Source organism: Loxodonta africana, chromosome 13, assembly GCF_030014295.1.
Source record: "Loxodonta africana isolate mLoxAfr1 chromosome 13, mLoxAfr1.hap2, whole genome shotgun sequence".
NCBI classification, from domain to species: Eukaryota; Metazoa; Chordata; class Mammalia; order Proboscidea; family Elephantidae; genus Loxodonta; species Loxodonta africana.
Window position 1 is genome coordinate 37678100 of NC_087354.1, and position 16157 is coordinate 37694256.

General features: G+C 50.7%; 1 protein-coding gene across 2 annotated transcripts in view; it reads right to left on the reverse strand.

Annotated features, from left to right (window-relative positions):
• Window positions 1-16157, reverse strand: part of ACSBG1 (acyl-CoA synthetase bubblegum family member 1) — a 64855-nt gene that overhangs the window by 23989 nt on the left and 24709 nt on the right. The gene's annotated exons all lie outside the window — the stretch shown is intronic.

Genomic DNA, 16157 nt, shown 5'->3' on the forward strand with positions numbered 1-16157 from the left:
CTTGGGCTTGCAGCAAGGAAGAGCTGAGTGAGTAGCTGGAGGAGAGGCAGAGGCCCTTGGGACACTGAGGTCACTAGACCTTTTCCTATGTCCTCTTCATCCCAGCTGGAATTTGCTCCCTGAGGTTGGGCAGCTGGGAGTGGAACTTGGGTTGCCTTGGAAGAGTAGGATTGTTAGATCTCAAGAAGCCTTCAGGATTCCACCCTTCCTCTGATGCCTGCGAATGGGTGGGGACAGACCCGAATGGACAGAAGGTCAGAGCATCAAAGAGTGGGGCCCTCCCCATGGTCTACAGGAGATGAAAGACCAGCAGGCCCTGTTCTCCAGCCTGAGAAATAACAACAGCAGAACAAAAGTATTTGCTAGTTCTTACTGAGTGCCAGGCACCATGTGGGATGCCTCACGTGGAGTATCTGAATAGCCTGTTTTACAGATGGGACAGCTGCAGTTCAGAGAGGGTCAGTCATTTTTCCCGAGGTCACACGGTAGGGAAGTGGCAGTGTCAGGACTTGAACCCAGACATGCCTGACACCACAGCTCATACTGGGAACACTGTCCTGGGATACCACCCAGTTTCTGAGGGTCAGGGGGCTTACTATAGTTGTGATGGGTGGAGAAAGAGACTTGCCACTCAATATGTGCAGCTTTGGATAAACCACTAACCTCTGAGTCTACTTCCCCAGGGGTAAAGTGAGGATTCAATTCTCAGGGTTCATGCAAGTATCAGGAGAAGTGGTGTGCATCAAAGAGCTTTGACATACAGTTGGAGCTCAATAAATGTACACTTCTGTTCTTCCTTCCTTTTCCAGACTCTCCAAATGGTTTGCAAAGAGGTAGGGTGGTTGGTCTGGACCCTTTGGGCACCTGGGGCCTCCTTTCCCTGGGGTCAGGGTGGTCATTCTAAGACGAGGAATCCTGGGATGGGGAGGGAGGGCTGCCTAGGATGGCTGGGGCTGCACTGCCACTTGCTGGCTGCGCCCAAGCTGGGGTGGAGATGCGCCACCTAGCGTCCGTTCTGTGCTACTGACATGGTGCCCTGTGACTGGCCCTTCCCCATGGCCTGCAGATGAACTGAGTGACTGTTTCCTTTGACACTCTTAGGTAATGATCCTGGGGTGGGGGAGGACAGCCTCCTCTTCCTCCTGTGAAGAGCCAGGAGTTGTGGTGGGGGGCAGTGATAGGGACATCATAATAGATAACTTACAATAATAAATAATGAATGAATCAATCATGTGTCCAGGTCCAAACGGAAGAGGGGAGCTTATGAGGCAGAGGCATGGCAGCCTGTGGGATGCAGGCTGGGCAGGGAGGGCACTCATTGACAGGTCTTAGGTGTTGGCAGAGGCCAAGACCATGCTGGACAGCATCCACTGCCACCTCCTGGGACTGAGGCCCCCGCCACCAGCTGCTGTTGGAGCTCAGCACCCTTGGGTGGGGGTGTGAGCCAAGGACTGCTGAGGAACCCCCTTCAGTCATTCCTCAGACTCCTCCAGGCCCTTTCCCCAGATCCCAGAGCCCCAGCCTGGCAGACCTGAATGTCCAGACTCTTCAGAGTGTCCACTCCCTGGATTTCACTCACAGTCTCTCCACAGAGCAGACCAGCGCAAAGGAGACAGACTGCAGAGTTGAGGAAACCTGGGTTCAAATTCAGTTCTGTCACTCACTGCTGTGTGACCTGGGGTGGGGGGGTCATTTTCCTCTCAGCCCCATTTTACTCATCTTAAAATGGGAGGTATTGCAAGGATGTGGAGAAACTGGGACCCTCATATATTGCTGGTGGGCATGTAAAATGGTACAGCCACACTGGGAAACGGTTTAGAAGTTTCTTAAAAAATTAAGCATAAATTTTTTTTTTCAGGTTGGATTTTGCCACCAAATGTTTGTTGTTGAAAATACACACAGCAAAACATACCAATTCAACAATTTCTACACATACAATTGAGTGACATTGATTACAGTTAGTTGTACAATCATTCTCACCCTGTGTTTTCTCAATTGTTCCTCGCTCAGTAACATAAATTCACTGCCCCCTAAGGGAATCCATAGTGAAAGGAGATAAAAATCTTACTGGAAACTTCCCCTCCACAGTAGGAAGCAGACACGAGCTTTGATCAAACTTTAGATCTTAGAGTTTTGGGGGCTTTGGAATTGTGGCTAAGGGCTGGTGATCCTGATTCATGCCCCTTCCTTTTTTTGAATGGAGGAACCAAGGCTCCGGCAGATTTAGTAACTTGCCTGTGGTTATAGAGAAGAAGTTCCTTGATAACTGGAAGGCATGGTTCAGATGGAAGTCATTGACTGGGAAGCTTGTTGTCTATAAAGGCTTGTTGTCTCTAATTACTGCCTTGAAAGGCCAAGTCCCTCTGCTTCAGAAGTGAGAGCTCAGGTGGCCCGAGTAAGCAGCCCCTTGATCTGCTGGTCACAGGACTAAGGGTTCAGGAAGAAAGAGGATGAGTGCTCAATTCCAGAACTTCGAACCAGTTATTTTCAATTTGACCTTCTGCTGAAAATTTCCATTTCTACCCTGGATGTACTGAGTCGATCTATATTTTTTCTCATTTTAATAAACCAATTTTTATTACAAAAGTAAATGGAAAAATAATAAAAGTAAACATATGTGTTCTTTAAAAAAAGTTAAAAGTGACAGAGAGGCATAAAAAAATTAAGCATCAATTTACCATCAAAACCAAAACTAAAACAAAACAAAACCTGTTGCCATGGAGTTGATTCTGACTCACAGCGACCCCATTGACCCAGCAATTTCCACTCCTAGGTACAGACCCAAGAGAAATGAAAACATATGTCCACACAAAGACTTGTGCACAAATGTTCATAGTAGCATTATTCGTAATAGACAAAAGTGGAAGGAACCCAAATATCCATCAGAGGATGAATGAAAAAATATGGCCTATCCATACAACGGAATACTACTCAGCTGTGAACAGGGATGAAGTACGGATGGATACATGCTCATCATGGATGAACCTCAAAAACACGTTCAGCGAAATAAGTCAGATGCAAAAGACCACATTTCGTAGGATTCCATTTATATGAAATGTCCAGAAAAGGCAGTAAAAATAGAAAGCAGATTAGTGTTGCCTGGGGCTGGGGATGAGAACAGGAAGTGACCACAAACAAGCTTAAAGGATCTTTTTAGGGCGATGGAAATATTCTAAAACAGGATGATGGTGCCGTTTGCACAACTCTGTGTCAGTATCATAATAAAACCAAAAACCAAACCCAATGCCGTGGAGTTTATTCCGACTAATAGCGACCCTATAGGACAGGGTAGAGAACTGCCCCATAGAGTTTCCAAGGAGCAGCTGGTGAATTTGAACCGCTGACCTTTTGGTTAGCAGCCTGAGCTCTTAACCACTGTGCCACCAGCATCATAATAGATAGTTTATAATAATAAATAATGAATGAAATGCACCAGGATTTGCTCGTTCTTCACTTCCACAGAGAAATAGGCGCCCTCATTTTCCTTTGACACGTGGCCCTCTTAGTCCACCTTTCATTTTTCTGCTTTTGTTAAAGAACAATGCAATATTTCTCTATTCTGAGAAATTGCACTTCGTTACAAGTGCAATGATAACTGTACCAACCCCAGCCTCGATGTCAGGGAGGCAACAGGGAGTGATGAGGACTGTGGACACGGGAGAGCTCACATCAAAAGGGAACGCTGTGTCTCAGCTCTAGGGTTTGGTGCCAGAAGGAATGGAGGCCCAGAGTTGCTGGAAATCTGGGTGTTTATGTGTAATCACCTGATTTTTTACAAAATATATAATTTATTTTATTTTTGTTGTTGTTGTTAAGAATGTACACAGCAGGCCATACAGTAATTCAACAATTTCTACATGTACAATTCAGTGACGTTGGTTACATTCTTTGAGTTGTGTAACCATTCTCACTGTCTTTTCTGAGTTGTTCCTCCCCCATTAACATAAACTCACTGCTCCCTAAGTTTCCTATCTGACCTTTTGAGTTGCTGTTGTCAGTTTGATCCCATATAAACCAAACGAACCAAACCTACTGCTGTGGAGTCCAGCTCGTAGCAACCCTGTAGGGCAAAGTACAATGCCCCACAGGGTTTCCAAGGGTTTAAATCTTTATGGAACCAGACTGCCACATCTTTCCCCTGTGGAGAACTGGTGAGTTTGAACTGCTGACATTTAGGTTTAGCAGCCAGGCGCTTTAACACTGCACTACCAGGGCTCCTTTGCACCCTATATAGATAACTCTTGAAAGAGTAATCACCTGATTTTTAAATGTTGGCTCAAATTAAAAAACTATGTGAATCAAATAAAACATAGCCATTAGCCAAATCATTCATTTTTGAACTTCTGTGATATTACTGTGTTTCCCTCACTGTGTGTCTCCGTGTGTGTGGGGTTGCACAGGACTCCACTGTTGGCTGGGTTAGAACTTACTCAGCATTCTCAGACGATTCCCAGCTTTCAGCCCTTGCTCTAGGCTTTCCAAAGAATAGGTTTCTAGACTTAAGCTTGCTGGAGCAAAAGAAAAAGGCGCTTTAAATTTTGATGGACATAGTGGACAGAATTTCTTCATCTGATTTTTCCTCTGCCATTAATCACATAGTTCTTTTCTCTGTGTTAATAGTTTAAATAATTATAAGTGTGTTAAATCATCTCAAATCCTTCTTGGGAGGAAGAAAGAAGTCATGAGAAAAAGAAGGAAGGTTGACTGGTCTGAGAGTTCAGTCTCCTCATAGCTCACCAGTTTCATGATGGGGATGAGAGCCCTGGGCCCTGGAGGATCCCACACCCCTTGAGAAGGGTGACAAGGCTTGCTGGTCAGTGGGTTTGGTTCTGTTCTGGCCTGGCCTTTCCTCTCTGCATTTACTCCATAGGCTCAGCTGAGCCAGCAGGACCACAGAGGCCTGTTCCTGCCCCTAGAACAGCCAGAAAGTGGGGAAGGGGCCCGGGATCCTCTTCGCTTACTCTCTCCCTCTTCCCTGATCCTCTCCCTCGCCACAGGAGTCCCTGATCATTCTCCTCCCCGTGAAGAAATTTAAATGGTTTCACAGCTTCTGTTTACAGAGTTCCTGCCATGTGCCAGGTAGGCTTGTGTGCCATCTCTTTTTATGCCCACTGCCTCCTGAGGCTGGTGTATTACCTCATTTTACAACATGAGACTCAGAGAGGTTAAGTAACTCCTGGCAGGTGGCACGGCTGGGATTCAAACCCACAGGGTCTGACTCAAACTTACGCCATCCCAATTGGGCATGCTGCCTCTCCTGGTGGGGTTTAAGGCAGACCCCAAGCACCCTCATCTCCTCTGGGAAAGGGCCACCAGTGCGGCCCATCTGGTCCTGGGGCTCAGGCTGGGTGATCTTGGGCAGTTCTGACTTCTGACCCCCGGCTGTTCCCTGTTCCTGAGGCCCCCAGAGAAACCTTTCTAAGCCCAGGTCTGACCTGCTCAAAAGCCTCCCATGGCTCCCACTGATCACAGGATGCGGTCTGCTCTGAGACCTCTAAGGCAGGCCTTCCCAAAGGAGCTTACCCACCTTTCCCAACTCAGCACATACTGGTCCTTACAGCCAGCCTGACCGGCTCCCAGCCTTCCTTCGTTCTCCACCCCTGAACTTTTGCCCCTCCTGTCATTCTGTCTAGAATGCCCTTCCCTCTAATCCATGGCCACACGCTAACTGCACTTCAAGGCCCAAGCACCTGTCATCACTAAAGATTAACCCAGGGTTTAGTCAGGGTGAGGTCTGCCTCTCCCACCAGGCTGGGAAGCTCCTGCAGCAATCTGACCTTCTCTGGGTCCTAAGCTCCAGCAGCAGTCTTGCTCAGAGCAGAGATCAGCGGGCCTTTGGGGCAGAACGAGTTAGCCTCCCTTCCAATCCCAATCCCAGGATGGCTGGACCAGGGCTCTGTGTGTCTAGGGGACCCAGCCTTCATCTCTGCCTCACCTTCTGTACCCTAGGATGGCCTGGTGATGTCACTCAAGTGTGGAGAGAGACAGGCCCACACTGTAGGTGCCTGCCCAAATGGGGCCTGCCAGACTGTACCCCATTCTGCATGCCTGAGAGCCAGCCCCAGGTAGTCCCAGTGCGGCCCTGCCCTGCTCAGTGTCCTGGGCCCACCACAGCTCAGTGGCCTCAGCCTCTGGTGCCAGTGTCCAAGCCCACCCTTGGGCTTGAGCAGTTGAGAGAAGGGAAGACAGGATAACCACCTGGTCTGGGTGACCCCTCTCGTCTCATGTGCATGCATTCAACCCCCATGTCTGTCAGAGAAGGTGAAAGAGCTCTGAACACGAGGCTTGAAGGCCTGGGCTGGGAGCCTTTAGCTATCAGAGAAGTGCGCTGACACCACAATACACCACAACATACATTGTGGTGTTGGCGAAGAATATTGAATATACTGTGGATTGCCAGAACAAACAAATCAGTCTTGGAAGAACTACAAGAAGGCTCCTTAGAAACAAGGATGGCAAAACTTCAGGTCATCAGGAAAGACCAATCTCTAGAAAAGAACATCAAGTTTGCTAAAGTAAAGGGTCAGCAAAATGAGGGAAATCCTCAATGAGATAGAGTGACACCATAGCCACAACAATGAGCTCAAATACATCAAAGATTATAGAGATGGTGCAGGACCCAGGCAACGTTTCCTTCTTTTATACATGAGGTCAGTATGAGTCGGACCCAAAGGGACAGCAACTAACAACAACAACAATGAAGGTGCGTCAAGTGCCTGAGCAGAGCAGTTGGAAGGGACCCTTGGCCCCAAGGTGCTGAGCTTTGGTAACCACACTAATGGAACCAGTGCCCCATGCCCTGCCCGGAGGCTCAGGATGTTGCCTGCCTAGGAACGCTGCCTAGAAAGAACACTTCTGTGGGTGGCGACTGATATAATCATAGCCTCTCTTGAGTTTGGAAGTGACTTGCAGAGATGAGGGTGGACAAGTGAGATGAGTGGAGAGCAGCAGTGGTAGCAGCAGGAGAAAGAGGAGCTGAGTTTGAGTAATGGTGGTGTCACCAGAGTAGGGAACCACGAGGCCTATTAATTTCTTCCCCTTCCTCACTGACCACTTTCTTTTCTTCCCTGCTTGTCCTCACGGTAACCGCCATCTCTTGGAGCCATCTGAACTCACCTCCCAACCTGGTTACTACCTGGGCTTCTTCTCAAATGAAAGAACCTGATGCAGCAAAGATGTAACCAGACAAGAAGACAATATCCCAGGTTGGCAAGGATGCTGTGCGGTGTGAGTGCATGAATTGGTACCAATTTCCTGGGGGAATATGGCAATATATATCAAGGGGCTTAAAAAGGACTGATCCTTTGACCCAGTAATCACATACTTTTAGGAAGTTACCCAAGGACAACAATTAGAGACATTTTCTTTGCTGCTCTGTTTCTATTAGCAAAGTCATTGGAAACAACCCAAATGTCTAATAGGGGCCTGGTTAAATTCATTATAATAAAGCCATGTCATGGATTCCAACGCAGCCATTAAAATAACCTACTTAATAGGCAAATGCATAGAGACCAAAGTTCGCTGGTAGTTACTAAGGTGGTACACATGATTAAGCACTCGTTACTAGCCAAAGGAAACCCTGGTGGCATAGTGGTGAAGAGCTACGGCTGTTAACCAAAGGTTGCCAGTTCGAATCCACTAGGTGCTCCTTGGAAACCCTATGAGGGCAGTTTTACTCTGTCCTGTAGGGTCACTATGAGTTGGAATTGCCTCGACGGCAATAGATTTGGTTTTTTTCACTAGCCAAAAGTTTGGAGGTTCAAACCCATCCAGAGGCACCTTGGAAGACAGTCCTGGCGATCTGCTCCTGAAAGCTCACAGCCTTGAAAACCCTATGGAGGTGTTCTATTCTTGTAACACACTGGGTTGCCATGTGTTGCAGTCAGCTCACGGCAACTAGCAACAACACCACCACCTGGGGCAGGTGAGAGGAGGAAATGGGGAGGTATTGCTCAAGAGCTCCTGTTAAGGATGATGAACAAATCTGGGAATGGATAGTGGTGATGGTTTCACAATATGGGGACATAATGTCAACTGAATTGTTATGTCAGAATGATGGAAACAGAAAATGCTTTGTTCTTGTATTCACCAAAATAAAAATGAAAAAAAAAAAGATATTAAAATGTATTTAATGACATGAGGTTATGTTCACATATAACACTGAGTGAAAAAAAGGTGGAAATAAAAGTTCATGTAAAACGTATAGACACATCAGAAAAGATACGTGTCACTGTATTGTTATGATTAAAAGGCTTAGCCCATTGCGGGGGCTCAAGAAATTTCTTTCTATCCTTTTTGAGTAGATGCAGAGCTTCCTCCGGTGCAGACAGTAGACTTGCAATAAATGCCTGTCAGAAGAATAAGCACGCACATAACACCTCCAGCCCCAGCAGGAATGTCAGCTTCGACCTCAGCCACATGGGGCATCCTTGAAATGCAAAAAAAAAAAAAAAAAAGCAGGGGCGGGAAATTCTCACACGTAGTATTTCAGAGGTAGATGGTCCCTTTACAGATGAAGAAACTGAGTACCAGTGGCGGCAGGAATGGCCAAGGTCCCAGCAGATTAGGGGCTGAGTTGGGACAAGACTTTGGCCAGTCCCGGCAGCTGCCTTGCACCCAGTGGCTGGGGAGGGGGGATGGGGGCTGGTCAGGAAATGGGGTGTAGGTTTGGGGGTCTGTTGTCTATTTTGAAGGGGATGGTGTTGGGGGGAAGATAACAGTGCCCGAGTCCCTGGACCTCTGCCACACAGACTGCTCAGAACCAAGCAGGACGGAGGAATTGTGAATGGGCCCAGGTCTGCTGTGGTCACCTCTTGGTCTGCCTCTCTGGTGTTAGTTTCTTGAGGGATAGAAGTTGTTGTTAGGTGACTTTGAGTGGATTCTGCTACATAGTGACCCCATGTGACAGAGTTTTTCTTAGGCTGTAATCTTTATGGGAACAGGTCACCAAATCTTTTCTCCCAAGGAGCTGCTGGTGGGTTTGAACTGCAGATCTTTCGGTTAGCTGCCTAGCACGTAACCACTGCACCACCAGGGCTCCTTCGGATGACAGGAGAGACTTAAGAAATCAGGATAAGCTACCAGCCCCTTAAAGCTGTCTCTTCCCCAGACCCTCATGGAAGCCCCACAAGGGCATAACCATCAACTCCTTCCTGTGCCCAAAATCGCTGCGGCAATAACAGCAAGAACATGGCCAGGACCCAATCATGGTCTCGATCACTCAGCCAGGCCCCCAAGGCCCCAAAAGGCAACCAATGCTTAAGCTTGCAATGCAGCCAACAGCCAACAATCCCACTCAAACACTGCCAAGCTGCCCACCAGGACGATGATCCTGTGTGCTGTGATGGATTGTTTTATATGGCCTTTCTCTCACCATCTTGTAACTCCTGCCAAATGACCGAGTGAGACTAGCAAATGAGGTACTTGTGGCCCACCACGGGGATTGGGTGGCTTCCTAATAATGCAAATAACTAATAATGGCACACTTGTGGGGGCAAGACAACGCAAATATAGTGTATGGGGCCCTAATGAGGGGATAGGTTAGTTTTGCTATCCCTCTAGGCTAAAAATGAGCCATCCCAGAGGCGGATGGGTAGGAACCTCACTACTACCAAGAAGAGACAAGAGCAGAGCACATCGTTTAAACCTGGGGTCCCTTTGCTGAGAATCTCCTAGACCCATGAGACAGAGAGAGAGGGAGCTATGGCACAGGAGACTATACAAGATGGCGAGAAGTGGCAGCAGAGACATGGTAGCAGCAGAACCAGGAGACTGGCACAAGATGACGCAGTGAGCTTCCCAGCCCACAGAATAAGGTGGTTACAGTGGATGTGCTGACCTGTGGGGAAAGAGCTGAGCTTCTTCAGGCAGGAGTCACCTTGGGGCAGTGGGTTGTCTCCAGGCACTTATTGGCTGAGCTAAAGAACTTTGTAACACTTGCCAAAGCAGGGCAGAGGCCGGGCCGAGGGAACAAAGGGCTGAAGGCCAAAGGGAGGCCTTCCTGTGGGCACTGCTGAGAAGAGGCTGTCCTGATTGAAGAACTGTATCCTGACCCTGAATTGTAACCTGTTACTTCCCTAATAAACCCCATAATAATGAGTATGGTCTGTGAGCTCTGTGTGGCCATTGCAATAAATTATCAAACCCATCAGAGAGGTAGAGAATGCCATGGGAGGAACGGCTGGTGTTAGAATTGGTAAAAAGTTTGGAGAGAGGAGGGATGTCTGACCTCTGCCTCACAGCCATCAGCTTTGGCCTGTCGATGCTGATAAAGTGATTAAAGTTCTCTCCGGATGAAGCTGCCTCCACACCATCTACACCATGTCAGCTGAGTGCCGTAGGCGGGCTTTCCCAAGACCTAGCTTGCACTTCCCGTTGCCTGTTTTGCCCCTCTCCTCCTCCCCCTCATGTTGCTGCTACTTTTGGCCTGACCTTGGTCTGTGTCTTATCAATCCATCCATTATGCTGGGGGCTGCTGGGCAGGGTGGGAGCCGTGTTCTGGAGCTCTGGGATAAAGGGGTCTGAACAGCAGAGGAAGTCACTCTCAATTAGCTGGGAAGGAGAAAATCCCGAGAACAGAGTGGGAGGCCCGTGGTGTTTTCTGTAGTCTGTGGGAACAGGCCATAGGAATGGAGCTTATTGTTCAGATGGAGAGATAACCTGGTCCTGAGGGAAAGGTGGTTTTCAGGCCTGAGACAGATCTCTCTCCAAGAACACTCCCTCTGGGCACCCAGATCCCACAGCCCCTTCCCCCAGGGGTCAGTCTGGGACCAGGCCCGGGAGGGATCCCATCTCTACACAGGGACTCTTTGCTGAGGGTCTCTGGGCCTGGTCAGCTCCATGCCAGCCACTTGGGGATACATCAGAGGAAAGGGTCACAGCGGCCTCAGGACATGACAGGAGACAAGCACAAGGCTTGAGACAGAACAGTCTATGAGGAGCTTGGCAGAGTGGTACAGAATGTACCTGCCAGAACACCAGTGGTTTTATCCCTACTGTGTCTGAGGCCTCCTGGCAGACAGGGACGAGTCTGGAGGAGAGGCCCTGTAGCTGCTGGCCCCTCCCCAGCCTTCTCACCTGAGGGCCAGGAGCCCTGAGCTCTGGCCACTGCAGGAGAGTCTCAGTTTTCCTATCTCAGTTACAATTGGGATGGACAAGATGGTCCCTGTGAGCCCCTCCCCGGCCATTGTTTTGGTCTTTTTCCCCTGCCCCCCAGGATTCCACTTGTCTAGGCCTGGATGAGTGGAGGTGGCAGGGCTGGCAATGGGCTTTCCCCAGGCCTGTGGTGGGAGTGCCCAGGAGACACAGGTGACCCTGGAGAGGTCCACCTGCTAGAGAAAGTGAGATCTAGCATCCTAGCCTGGAGCCACTAAGGCAGAGCTGCCCCAGACCTGCCCCTCATAGCCAGCGCCTTGGCGACCGGTCATATCCAGGTAGAGAACACTCAAGCAATGTCTGAAGGCCCCGTTGATAGCAATGCCCATACAGAGGCGGGGGGCACCTAGGTCGCTGGGCTTCCAGTTAGGCACCCAGCCCTGTGGGGGTAACTTTCCTCCAGGAAGCCCCTGAGACTTCTCAGCCCTGCTGAGATCTGCTTCTCTCTGCCTGCAGTGCTTCAGGAGCACCCCTGGGACCCAGCCCCAGTCTTGTACACACATGTGGCCAGCACCTTGGGGACAGAGATCGGCCTCATACACACTTGTGACTTGGCAGGACCGAATATTTTGACAAGTAAAATGTTTCTCCAAGGATTACAGAGCTCCACTGTTCTCTGCCAAAGGGCTTGTATTATACCTGTACCCATTTCACAGATGAGGAATTGAGGTCATTCTGAACCACCTACACTAATTTCCTCTGACCCCTCGCTTTTTCTGACCTTTCTCCAAACCCACTCCCCTCTGGGGGCTGAAGTGGCAGCAGGGTCCTTTGCTTCCCAGTGTCCCTCAGGCCTCTTCCTTCTCTCCAGCCTCAGGCTGTGAGCTCCCTGCCTGAGGACAGGGGTCATATCAGTCTCTTTTCTGGCTCCCCAGCTCACAGTTCCAGCCTGGTACACTGTTCATGCCACTGGAACGTTTGGGAATGGTGGGAAGTGAGGCACAGAGGACACCCAGTAAATCGGTTGACCTCACCATGCTGGAGGCCAAGCTGGGCCAAGCACCCAGCCTCCCAGCTTGTAGCTGAGAGCTGCCCAGTGGGTGTGGGCATGTCCTTGGAAGAGTGGGGGTGGGGAACAGGCCCTGGCCAGCACCCCCACTAGCTCCATCCCCAGGGGTGCTCTCCTTGGATCTCCTACCCTTCTTTGCAGCCTCGAAGCTGCCCTTCTCCAGCTGGGGTTCATGTTCAACCTAGAAATGTCGAGAAAGAAATGTGTCTCCAGGCTGGGGATAAGGCTGCCTTTGTGTGGAGGTCAGAACTGCAGCTCTGTGGCCTGACTTGGGCGGGAGGGGCTGTGCCTGGGAGCACAGGCTTGTGGGCAGCTCAGTGCCTAGCCCAAAGACCAGTGCTTGGGGACCCACAAACTTCTGGGAACTCAAGAAGGAGCCCCAGCGCCTCTGAGGGTTCCAGGGTAAACCCTGATCCCAGGAGGCAAAATTTCAAGAGCTCCCAGAGGTGCCACCTGCTCAGCAGTTAGGTGGGGGCGAGGCAGGGGCTGGCCAGGCCTCAGGGCCAGACTTGGAGGGGACCACGTTGTACACGATGCTGTCTAGGTCCCAAAGGGGCAGTGTGGCTGGTATCCTCTAACCAATGGGAAAGATAGAAGGATGTACCCCACAAGGCTGCTGTCAATATAAAATAGCAGCCCTTAGCACAGAGCCTAGCACGTGCTAAGTTCAATAAGATTTTCTTCTTCTTCTTAAGGGGGGGCAGCTGGGTGGGGAGAGGGTGCTCTAATCCCTCGCATAATCCTACAACCCCTTCACCCCAAGAGTCTTTGACATGGATAGCTAACTTCTCTTAATATTATGAAAAGTGCTTTGTGAAGGAGCAGCTTTGAGGCCACTCTCAACAGGTGGCCGCCCCAGTCTCCTCTCTGGTACGGAGTCTAACGCCACGGCTTCTGGGGCTGCTAGGGAGTCAAAGAGCTAAAGGGTCCCAAGCCCCATCTTGAGGCCTGGCATACAGTGGGCACTCAATCTCATGCTGAACCTGGATTTCACAGCAGCTCCATCCACCTCCAGGGACACCGGGGGCTGCTTGAGAGGGAGCTGGGCAGAGCACAGCCCACGCAAGGCCTGTGGGTCCTCATGAGGCCTGCCCGGCAAAGCTCTGGGCGGTGCCTGGGGCCCCTTGAGGGGTGCCTGCTGACAGCAGTAGTACCAGGTGGCTCCTTTAGCCCCTCCCAGACTGTCCTGCCCTCCTTATCAACAAGGGCAGACCGCTGGATCCAGGCACAGGGGCGACTTAAGGTTCTGAGGCCAACTGAGGTCCTCATCACCCAGGAAGGTCCCTGGTCCCCAGGTAGTGGGCCTTCCTTCCCTGGTCTGACTCTCTGTGTCCTTCACCCAGGGCCTGTCTGCCCCAGACTGGTGCTCTTTGAGGGCAGGAAAGGAGGCGCTTCCATCTCAGCACCCCCAGCAGCCATGCGCCATACATGGTATGGATGGAAGGAGGGAGTCCCACCCTACCCTACCTGGTTCCAGCTCACAGCCAGCCTGGCTGTCCCTACCCAGCTTCCCAAAGTCCTGATAAATAAGAGAGTGGTGGCCTTGCCACCTCCCCCTCAGTCGCCTACCAATTCTCCGCCCCTTCATTAAATCCAGTGCCCAGAAGCTGTGGGGCGCTTAGATGCCCCTGCTGCAGCCCATCTGCTGGGACCCTTTCTGCAGTTCCCCACCCCACTTGTTTAACCCAACCTGACCTAACCTAACCTAACCTGACCTGACCTGACCAGCTGCCTTCAAGTCAACTCTGACTCACGATGACCCCACGCATGTCAGAGTAGAACTGTGCTCCACAGAGTTCTTAATGGATGATTTTTTGGAAGTAGATCATCAAGCCTTTCTTCTGAGGCACCTCTGGGTGGACTCAAACCTCCAACCTTTCATTTAGCACCCAAGCGCATTAACCTTTTGTGTGACCCAGGGGCTCCTCCCTGATCTATTTAAAACCTGCCCATTCTGCGTGCTCACTGCCTCAAGGCTGTGAGACGACAGCCAAGCATGTTACACAACTGAAGCCCATAGGGTTGGGGATGACTTGTTCCTTCCTGCAAACACCAGAGGCTTTTCTGGGGCTTGGTGGGGGACACAGAGCTTCTCCCACATTCACTCCCTTCCTGCCGCTCGAATCTCAAGAACTGACAATGCCATCGCAGTGCTCAGAGCTTCCCCACTCCAGGGCATCACTGTGTGCGAGCCTTCTGGTTCAGACATCTCTTTGAGCACAGCAGAGAAGGGTTATAAAATCTGAGAGAACAGCCCGAGAGAGCTGGTGGGGTGGCCTGTGGTCATACAGCAAGTGGAGGCTGCCTGGTCCATCTCTGGTGCCTTTCAAATCCTTCCCCTCAGAAACCATCTGGCCCTCTCCTTGTCCCAATTCCTTCTCTTTTATCTCTGAGGAGAGCATGAGAAGTAGCTTCACCCCTGGAAAGCGCACCCCCGGAGCCTTGGCTGAGGGGCTTGTTATGCCTCAGTTTCCTGACTGAAAACGGGCGTAGTGACCTTTGCCCTGCCTCTCACCATCCAGCCCATGACAATGCTTGTGACAGGGGATAGAGGTGCTGACTGTGTCCACCCTCACACCGGGCCCTCCTCTCCCCGCCCCCTGACCCTGAGAAAGCTGAGTAAGGAAAACGAGAGCAAAGGGCAGATGCCTCCTCCTCCTGTTCCCTGGCCCTGGCCTCACCACTCTGTACAGTCCAAAGACCCCTGGCACTGGCCTCCTCCCACTCCTTCCTCCCCAGTTAGTCCCATCTCAAACACTACCATCTATTCCCCCAAACCAAACCATGCCCATTGCCATCAAGTCGATTCCCACTGATGGCAACCCCACGTGTTACAGAGTAGAACTGCTCCATAGGATTTTCTTGGCTGCAATCTTTACAGAAGCAGATTGCCAGGCCTTTCTTCCATGGCGCTGCTGGGTGGGTGGGAACCATGAAACCCTTAAGGTCAGTAGTTGAGCACAAACCGTTTGCATCACCCAGAGACCTTCCTAAACCCACAACCCCTGCCTAACTGTGAGAAAAACACCAGGCATACCCAAATTGAAGGACATTCTACAAACACCCATCCAGTACCCCTCAAACCTCACCATCCATCAGCCAACTCATCATCTCCCCCAACTAGCTCCCACCCAAAGGCCCAAGGCAGTGGGGGTGGTCACGAGGATCACAGCGCATTTACTCTGAGGAGGAGTCTGCAGCGAAGAAACTCACAACCAGGAAGACCAGTGACTCGGGGGAAGCTCTCTGTCCCCAGAGGTGAGACTGGCCAGAGATAAGATGGCAACAACGTATGGTCCCAAGGACAGCACACATACAGGAGGCAGTGACCCTGGGCACCCAGCACCTTTTGTTTCATTTTTTTTTTTCAATTTCTGTTGTTGCTGCAATATTGGTTGTACAGCCAATAAAAACGGACAAAAGCTGCATTATTACTGTCATCAGCGTTTTGATGACTCTTCAGGGTAAATGCTAACCCTGTGCAATTATCTGAGGGTCAATGTCATTATTAAAGGGTACATGCCTTTCTAAGCCTCCAAATCAAATGCCACTAGCCTCCACCTGCCTGCCTGTCATTTGCCCCAATTTCCCAGGACATTGTTTGCCTGGGCTTCCTCCCATCCTCCAGTAACCCCAGCTGAAGTTCCCAAGTACCGATAGCCTGGCCCTGGGTGAGGTCTGAGCTGTCTCCCTGTCTCTGGTTCCTCTCCTCCCCGGCCTTCTTGAAGAAGAACTCTCCCCCCGCCTACTTTCTATCATGCCTGGCCCTGATGGCACCGGTGGTGGTGGTGGTGGTAGTGGCGAGAGTGACGAAGAAACTGGCCTGGTGGAGTCCCTGGGGGCATGGTGATCAGTGGGCTTCCACTTGCCCCTTCCCACAGTCCTGGCCTGTGGCTCATCAGCTTGTTTCTAGCCAGCAGTCCCCTTCACCATACCCAGCACAGCTAAGCTCTCTGGTACTGCCCATCCCACCCCAGCAGCCTCCCAGCAGGCT